Raw genomic sequence first — 10,547 nt, 5'->3', positions numbered from 1 at the left:
TTTTCCACAGGAGGCGAGTAGCTATAGAACAAGGCAACGCTACAAGGACCACCTTTTTGACACCCTTTGCAAGAAGGCCGACGCATATATTGATGAAAAGATTAATCAGTTGAAAGCTTCACAAGGTTTGTCTACCATGGAGCCAACATCATCTGCAGTGCCAGTGCCAAGTAGTGTTGCATCAATCACACTTGAGACTTTTCCTGTGGACACCATTGATAGGCCTACACCGTGTGCTCTGCACATTCCTTACAACAGGAAGGGGAAGACGATACAGGTTGCACTACCCTAGTTCTTCACATCACTGTCGGTTCAAATACCGCCTTCACTGTCGGATTTTGAACCGACACTGGCGTATCGGCAGTGATGCCTCTTCGCTATCAGTGTCGGCACTTCACCCGGCAGTGATAAGCTTTAAAAAACAAAAAAAAGTACAGCAAGCGAGCTCGCTGCCTACCGCCACCACCGCCATGCTTGCTAGTTACCGCCACCACCGCCATGCTCGCTGGCTCCCCCCCATCGCCGCTCCATCAAGCAGTTCATACAAGAAACAACTCATACATCACAGACAAAGGAGGAGGGATTCAACACAACACAAATCAACTCGTCCACAAATCGAATCGATTCATACATCACACAGAAGGGTTCAACACATCACAAATCAACTCATCCACAAATTGATTCATACAACATAGAGTGAGGGGAGGGGGAGAGAGTGGAGATTCTGCAGGGAAGGGTGAGCTTGGTCTCACGCCGGAGGCCGCCCCTCGCCGCTCAAACGCAAGATCTGAGGCCGCGCCCCCATTCACCGCCCCCAAGATAGATCTAAGGAGAAAGAGTGTGAGAGAGGAGAAAGAGCATCGGGAAGGAAAAATTGTCGGGGAAGAGAAAGAGTACCGTGAGCCACCGGCGCTTCTCGCCCTCCCACCGCCGAGGTGGATCCACACGAGCCGCCCGCGGTCGCCCGCCCGCCCGCGCTTGCGCCGGTCGCCCGAGCCGCGCTCGCGCCGGTCGCCAGGAGGAAGAGCTCGCGCCGGTCACCAGGAGGAAGAACTCGCGCCGGGTGGATCCGCTCGCCAGCGCCAGGAGGAAGAAGCCGCGCCGGGATTTGGAGAGGTGGATTTGGGGAAATTTGGAGGAGGAGGTCTGAGGAGCGGAGAAATATGAGAGAGAGGAGAGAGAGAGAGAGAGAGAGCGAGGTGGATTCGGTGGCCGCACGGACGAGTTAACCATCCTGAATAAAAATTTTGGGTCCGGAGCCTATGGATGACTGCCGGTCCGTGAAATGCAACCGACGGTGATAGACATCACTGCCGGCTTTTATTACCAACCGGCAGTGATAATATATATCACTGTCGGTTTGTTAGAAAATCCGACAGTGATAGCTTTTTTTCTTACGAACCGACAGTGATGCATCTATCAGTGTCAGTTTTAAAATTCCGGTAGTGATAGGGTCGGCAGTGATAGCTTATTCTATAGTAGTGTTGCCAGCGGAACTGCTTATCCAGGATGCACTATGCACAACAATGTACTTCCGGACGAATATGCCAGGGTTGAAGTGCTCTGGTTTCTCCAAATCATCTCGATTATGAAGTTGAGATCCCTACTCCTGATGGTGAGATGGTCTTGGGCAACCTTGTAGGCTATTTCATTGCTTGGCAACGATGAGACATTGTGGTGTTAACCACCCCGTCGGGTGCACCTTCTGCTTCGCCTTGGCTGCAATTGGCTCAGGTAGAGGAACAAGCAGAATTAGGCCCCATGGGCGAAGCATGTGCGTAGTTGTCACCGACATATGAGCAGCAGATGAGGAACTCGTTCATGGATGTTTCAGTTGTCTATGAAGAATTCATGGAAGATATCATCGCAGGAAGGAGAGTACCAGAGTTTGAGGAAGCATTCAATAAAGAGGCACATCAGGACTAGACTCAACAAGGAACACAACAAGTGTTAGGGGGCAGAGCTCTGCCATCTCTGCCACCGCCACCCCCACCCCCACCGGAACTGCTTCCGCAGGGACGAACTGCTATGCCAGCACCGCCACCACCACCGCCACCGCCACCCCAACTGGCATAGCTTTCATAGGTACAAACTACTGTGCCAGCATCGCCACCGCCACCGCGCTCCCCACCGCCATCGTAGCCACAAACGGGTGCGCCCCCACCGCCACCGCAGGCAAAAATGGTTGCGTCCCCACCGCCCCCGCCACTGCAGCCACAAACAGCGACGCTGCCACCTCCACCGCCACCGTAGCTACAAATGGTTCCTAAGATAGTGAGAGAATTTGAGAAGGGTAGCAACCCACCAGATGCTGGCATATCTGCTATGTGGAGGTCTCTTGGCCAAAAGAACCCCTAGGACGCTTCTACAATCAAGGGCAAGGCGGTACCTTCGTCAGCTCGAAATGCCAAGGCCAACATGGCCAAGGAAGGATCAGGAACAATCTTTGGTGGCCAACACCGTTTGAGCCAAACCCTGGCGAGCATTGAATTCATTAAAGAGATGATGGAACAAGACAATCCCGAGTGCCCCTTTGAATACGTGCCCCAGGCAAGGAATTCCTACTTGATTTTGCCATAGTAGGCAACAAAAGATTGTTACACATGATGGTCTTTCAGATGTGGTATTTGGAAGCGATAGAACTCGGCTTAGGGTCAGTGCTGGTGAATTACCCTGCTAATGAGATATTCGCTACCGGTGTAGAATTTTCGAAATTGACCATATGTTTTGAGGACATTCAATTTTTATACCGACGGAAGAGACTCGAACTGGGTCAGATTACCTGTGGTGCATGTAAGTAGTGTTTTCTTAAACTCATCCTCAAATTTGGTTTTATGTTCTTGTGCTATCCTTTTAACCACACATTTGCCTTACTTCATGTAGGAAAGAGTGGATGGATTCAGCCAAGTTGAACTTGAGGAACACATACCTTGACCCAAATCTCATTTGCGAGGCACGTCACGCTAGACCTCTATTGTGGCAAAATGATCATCCTGCATTTAAGGGTGCCAAGGGCAAGGCGAGAGAGGCAATTCGGAAGGCTTCGTACAAGCAAGCAAGGAATGAAGCTGCATTACATATCGGGAAGGCGTTCCTAGCTCATCAAAGATTCCAATATATAAAAGCCCCGTACAATTTCGGGTAAGATCGACTACTATCTTTTTTCATGCTATTTGGTAGATGGTTTACATTGACACTATTATCTTTTTTTTACTAATGCAGCGATCACTTCATCTTAGCAAGCATCAATTTGAGAGTTGGCAGGATTTCCATCTTTGACTCTATGAGAAAAAGATAGAAAAACATACCAAAATTTCATCAGCGTGTTACAAACGTAAGTAATTATAGTTCATTACTTGTGACACTATTTTTCATCCGATTATCATTACAGTGAAAGTGATTATTTTGTTTCTTAAATAGCGTGTACAGATGGTATGTTAAAGAAGGTGGGATGCATGACCCAACGAAGAAGGAGAAGATGGATGTTTGTGTAAATCAATGGGTACGACAATTTTGTAACTCAAATAGCTTCTCATATTCCTTATATAGAACAATTATGTGTTTCACTTTATTATTTTTTTGCATGTCTTGAGGCAGCCTACCGGAAGCATGCTTTGTGGCTACTATGTATGTCAATGGATGACAGCCAACGGGACTTACCACAATAACCCTGAAGACGTAAGCTACTATATCGAACCATATCATATGCATATGTTCATTAATATGAATCTAGCTAATTTGTTCTCTTTTTTTGTGTAGCATGAAGTAACGAGGCCAAACGAAGTAATTGCCCAAAGTGATGTTCAACTTGTTTAAGAAGATTTCTGCAAGTTCATGGTACAGGTGGTTCTTAATCCGAAGGGCTTATTCTATGATCATGGCTCGGAGTATGCAACACATCCCAAGTTTGAGTCCCTTCGCTTAAAATGCATGTATCCCTTCTTTTCGTTCTTTGGGCAGGAGCACAATTAATGTGGACTTGTAATTTATAATGTACAAATACTTTGTTGATCATGTGTGTATAACTAGTGCACTACTGTCTATTTATGAAGTTAATTTGAATCATTTGCATTCGGGTATGAAATTTGGTGGGAAAATGCGATTTCAAATTTGGTGGGAAATTTTAAATTCAAAAATTTAAAACTAATTTTCAGATGCAGTTGATTACACCGTCCCTGAAAATACATTTTCAGAGGCGGTTGCATTGCCACAACCGCCACCCCTGGTAATGCATTTTTCAGGGGCGGTTCATGTATTGAAACCGTCCCTGAAAAGGCATTTTTAGAGGCGGTTTGCCTACTGCAACCGTCTCTGAAAATTAATTTTCAGAGGCGGTTCTCCTAATGGAATCGCCCCTGAAAATACCATTTTCAGAGGCGTAGATCCTAACGGAACCACCCTTAGAAATGCATTTTCAGGGGCGGTTAAAAGCCCGTTGCTAGAGACACCTCATCTTTACAATCGGTGGCATTGTAGCGATTGCACAAACCGCCCCTGAAAACCTATTTTACCTACCTCTAAAGATGTTTTCTGTAGTAGTGTATCCATACCCACTACTGAAACTCAAAATGTATTTTTGTAGTCCTAGTATAGAACAATTTACTTAAGACAACTCTAAAACGCTAGTGTATTCACTCCATCCTACTAAAATATAGCGCATTCTAGTCATTCCCTGACAAAATAAGAGAGAGGAAAATAGACGCATGTATCCCTCACTTAACTTTCTAATCTATTGAAATCCGATTTTATTCCCCATGATTTAATGGAGAACTCACAGTTTTCTCATATAAAAATATGGCAAGTACTACATCACGTATTTCTATTTAGTAGACATTATCCTTTTTGTTCCCCAAATCCCTTATATTTTAAGGTAAATTTCAAATGATAGAATACACTATATTACATGATGGATGGAGTACTTATTTGTAACTGAATGAATTCAAAATTGTCTTTGTTTCTAAAAATGTTTAAGAAAACGGGAATATATGTGTGCTTTCTACCTTGCACTTTCATGCTTAATTGATCTTGCCATATTTGAAGACATGAAATATTTGATGTTTAATTGTCTGCTTGTTGACTTGTTCCGATCCAATGATGTAACCTAAGGTAACATGGTTTTAGCTATAAAAATGATCAAAGGAACAGTTTCATTTACCACGTGTCAACAAACGACGTTGGAGCTGTCCAATGCACCACCCTCAGATCTTATATCTGCCCGGCCACGGTCGTGGTCGTTCTCACATGGACTACGATACTGATGCGTATGAGTAGGACAGGGGTTCGGTGGTTTTCTCGACCTATATGAGAAAGTCTTCTTCTCAATGCAATATCCGGGAGTTATCTTACCCCCGCAGGTCAAGGTTTTTTATTCTTCTCTGTCCTACGCGAGCGCCCAGGGCAATTTCCTTCTTCGTCCGATCTTGCACCGCAATGCATGCCGGGAAGTGACTCAGCCTTGCGCATTCCTAATATAACCTACTCCTATATATGTGAGCTCTAGTGCTTGGTGCTAAGCACTCTCTCTTCTCATCGGTCTCTCTCATTGACGGACGCGGTCTATGCATAGCAACAGATAAGCAGCAAAAGCTCTCCCTCTCTCTCTCTCTCTCTATATATATATATATCGTTCGATGCCTTTAATCATGCATTCATGCATGCATGCATGCTCAACGTACAGGACCAGGATGGATCGTGTGATGGCCGACAACATCTATCGTTGTCAACTCGACCTTGCTCTTCTCAATGGATACCACGACTTCCTGTAGAAAATTCTCGTTACCACACCACACCACAGGCCATGGCCATGTGTCGTACTAAGCAATGCAAACCGGTGTGAGAAATTGATTCACGGGCCGCATATCCGCATATGCATGGCATGCATGATGCATGGGCTCTTTATTGTATTAATTATTGAGGTTGACTTGGAAAGCAAACTAATCGTGGAGTCAACTGCTAATTTTTAAATCTCAGCAACTGCTGGAGTACTAATACTACCAGATATATGAATAGCTTTTATAATGACGAAATTGCTTTATTAACATAACTATCTTTTTATAAATTAATTTAGTTCAGCGCATAGTTTGATATATGGCTATATATCTATTTTCATGACGGAATTAGTACATTATAATAGCACGCATGTATATATAATAATAATGTACTAATAACTTCATCTATATATCGGGCGAGCAGGAGCACTAGTACTACCTGTGTCCCGAAAAGAATACAATTCTAGGTGTATTTTTTTTTTAAAGTATCTAAAGTTTAATCAAGGTAAACATACTAATATTTTTGACAACAAATAAGTATATATCATAAAAATATATCTCATTATAAATTCAATGATACTTATTTGATAACTATTTATATTTTTTAGATTTAATTAGTCAAACTTAAGATACTTTAATTTAATATTATGCTAGAATTGCATTTTTTCGAGGAAGGGAATACCTGGCTAGGAGTAAATAAATTGCTTGTCCTAGTCTCCGTACTCCTTATGTCTTGAAATAAATGCAACTCTGAGTGCATTCTCGTTTAAAGTGTTCAAAGTTTGACCAAATATGTAGATAGAAATATTGATGTTTTTGAAATGAACAATAAATATATTGTGAAAGTATATCTCATGGCAAATGTAATAATACTTATTTCATGTCATAGCTATTTTATATTGTTTTATTTATAATTTATCAAACTTTACATACTAAAATATGACACACCGTGAGTACGTACTACTGCTGTGCTTTGCAGAGCACGGATATTGATTGATCCACTCGGTTCATATATCATATGGACCGCGTCCCATGCGTCGTATTCGCGAGACGAGACCGCGTCTGGGTTGCCTTGACTCCTAGTCAACCCCGGCAGGCCCACACGTCTGGGTTTATTTATTGGCCTTTTTCCATAGTTTGGCATGCATGCAGAACCAAATAAGCAAAACGTCCCTACCTTTTTCTCGACCACCATCACATAATTAAACTCGTCCTAAGTACATCCAAGACTAAGCAGCCGGATACATAGATCTCAAATAAAGTCACCATAGTGTCTTGTTATTGACATTGACACACACGTCATTGTCTGCTACTGAAATCACAATACAAATAAATCCTAAAACAAATTCAAAAAAATTAGCAGCATTCACTTTAAATCAAGAAGTTAAAATAGATAGACCATATTCCACCATAAGTAATCTAACCAATAATTAATTAAGCTACACTCATTTCGTCAAATGGTCCTACTTAATAATTAATCAATCACTGAGCATGGACAAATTAGTTTTTTTGGCATAATGAAAGCCATACTATAGTATTATTAGTTGAAGATAAAAGAAACTCACTACGGGACTCAGTGAATTTGCCGAGTGCCAGGGGCACTCGGCAAAGCCCAATTTGCACTCGGCAAAGGCTTTGCCGAGTGTTGCACTCGGCAAAGAGCACTCGGCAAAAAAAGAGTCGGCAAAGACGTCTTTGCCGAGTGTCTTTTATCGGGCACTCGGCAAAGCCTTTGCCGAGTGCCGACACTCGGCAAAGTTGGAACCGAAAAAAAACCCGAAAAAAATGGGAATTTTTACCCAAAAAAAATGGAAATTTTTTTTTAATTGGTGGAGGCCCCCACCGGTCAGCGCCCATCCATCTCCGGCTTTTTTCGCGTAAATTTCACGGCTACGCGGCCGACGGGATTCGAACCCAAGACCTCTCGCTGCGCACAAACCTCCTCTACCACTACACCACACTGTCACTTGTGTCTAGAATCCGTTTTAGTTCCCAATATATTATACTAAACCGAGTGTAAATTGCTTATTTGAGGCCCTAACTGAATTCAAATCAAAAAGTGGTCAACTACAAAGTTTCATAAATTTTTGAGATCTACAATTTTCATTTAGTAAGTTTTTCCATCCGAGGTCGTTTGAAAAATTTGAATTTTAAATTTGAGAGATTCAAACGTAGTTTTGCATGATAAGATGATTTCAAATCAAAAAGTTGTCAACTACATAGTTTCATAACTTTTGGAGATCTACAATTTTCATTTAGGAAGTTTTTTCATCCGAGGTCGTTTGAAAAATTCAAATTTTCAAATTTTCAAATTCAAACGTCATTTTTGCATGAAAAATGATTTCAAATCAAAATGTTGCCAACTACAAAATTTCATAACTTCTCAAGATCTACAAAGTTTATTTTGGTCATTTGTTCATCCGACATAGTGGTAGTAACATTGTTCACAAATCATATATATCACTCTTCTATTTTCATGAAATTAATATGAGAGATGTATATTTTATGAACAACGTTATTGTCGCTTTGTCAAATAAAGAAATGACCAAAATAAACTTTGTAGATCTTGAGAAGTTATACAACTTTGTAGTTGAAAAGTTTTTCATTTGAATTCATTTAGGGCCTCAAAAATTGATTCGAAAAACTGATTTGCCGAGGGCAAAAAAAAATACACACGGCAAAATACCTCTTTGCCGAGTGCCAAAACATAGGCACTCGGCAAAATACGGCTTTGCCGAGTGCTAGAAAAAAAGCACTCGGCAAACTGAGAGTAAATTGCTTGTTTGAGGCCCTAAATGAATTCAAATCAAAAAGTGGTCAACTACAAAGTTTCATAACTTTTTGAGATCTACAATTTTCATTTAGTAAGTTTTTCCATCCGAGGTCGTTTGAAAAATTTGAATTTTAAATTTGAGAGATTCAAACATAGTTTTGCATGATAAGATGATTTCAAATCAAAAAGTTGTCAACTACATAGTTTCATAACTTTTGGAGATCTACAATTTTCATTTAGGAAGTTTTTTCATCCGAGGTCGTTTGAAAAATTCAAATTTTAAAATTTTCAAATTCAAACGTCGTTTTTGCATGACAAGATGATTTCAAATCAAAATGTTGCCAACTACAAAATTTCACAACTTATCAAGATCTACAAAGTTTATTTTGGTCATTTGTTCATCCGACATAGTGGTAGTAACATTGTTCACAAATCTTATATATGTATCTTCTACTTTCATGAAACTAATATGAGAGATATGAGAGATGTAGATTTTATGAACAATGTTATTGTCGCTTTGTCAAATGAAGAAATGACCAAAATAAACTTTGTAGATCTTGAGAAGTTATACAACTTTGTAGTTGAAAAGTTTTTCATTTGAATTCATTTAGGGCCTCAAAAATTGCTTCGAAAAAATGATTTGCCGAGGGCAAAAAAAAATGCACACGGCAAAAAGCTTCTTTGCCGAGTGCCAAAACAAAGGCACTCGGCAAAATACATCTTTGCCGAGTGCCAGAAAAAAACACTCGGCAAAAACGTATTTTGCCGTGTGTTTTTGTTTGCCGAGTGTATTTTATTTGGCACTCGGCAAACACGGTCTTTGCCGAGTGCCCGATAAAATACACTCGGCAAAGCCTCGGCACTCGGCAAATCGCCGGTTTCCGGTAGTGACTCCACGTTAACTCTCACGAGAAAAAAAAAGATAAACCTCAAAAAATCCTCACAATAGTAAAAAGGCATATGCCTTTTAATTTGGTAGAGTTTGATATCATCTCGTCAACAATAACTAGATCTTTTCAAACAAAAACTAATATTTCAATAATAGCGCTTGCTGAACTAAATTTTCATAAACTAGCTTTTTTCATCAAGCCTAGAGGCATGACAATGAAAAATGAATACGGATATGCTATATGTATTAGTGTGACTAAATAGACACGTTGGCATCGTCACAAATACTTTCCACATATGTTGATGGTGTCACCACGAACACTTCGTCTTGAACTACATACTATGGTGAGTCAGACTATTTTCGATGGTGTGACATTTTTTTCTTGTTGATTCAAAACGAAGGATCATGGGACCTCCAAAAATCTTCAAATTTTTTACATTGATACTAAAATCAAGGACGGCCCATTTTGTTTCGATTTGGTATCATAGATTTTATAGTTTTGAAACTAAAATTATTTCTATTTTTTTATCCAGCATGAAGGACCTAGGGACATCCAAAAATCCTATATTTTCTCAATTAGATGCTAAAAATCAACTACGTCCTCATTTTGCTTAGATCTTGTGTCATAGATTTTGTAGTTCGAAGCTAAAATTCATTTTGGAATGCTATATTTGAGTTTTCAGTTAAACTATTTTGGCCTAAAATGGTTTTAAAAATTCTAAAACAAACCATCCAAATTCTTGGTCTGAAATTTAGTATTTTGTCATATAATTTCCCAACATATGTGCTCAAGTAAAATCCAAAATTCCTTACCAAAGCACATGCTCAAATTAGATTTTAATCTAAAATCAAATTTGGCATTCACAACATGCTCCAGCTTTTTGATGTGGGATTCATCTACCCATTTCTCGGCTTTGTTCGTTTTGCCCCCAAACCAAGGGTGTCAGGAGGGATTGAGGGAGATTGAATCCCCTACGGAAGACGTCCGCCTCTGTTAATGGTCCATTACCGGAGGCGGTTGCCTAACGACACCCGCCTATGTTCGTTATTGATTTACAGAGACGGACGCCTCAAAGAATCCACCTCCGTTAAACTTTAGCGGAGGCGACGCTTCACA

Source organism: Miscanthus floridulus, chromosome 10 (assembly GCF_019320115.1).
Source record: "Miscanthus floridulus cultivar M001 chromosome 10, ASM1932011v1, whole genome shotgun sequence".
Lineage (NCBI taxonomy): Eukaryota > Viridiplantae > Streptophyta > Magnoliopsida > Poales > Poaceae > Miscanthus > Miscanthus floridulus.
Note: the sequence above shows the minus strand (reverse complement) of the source record.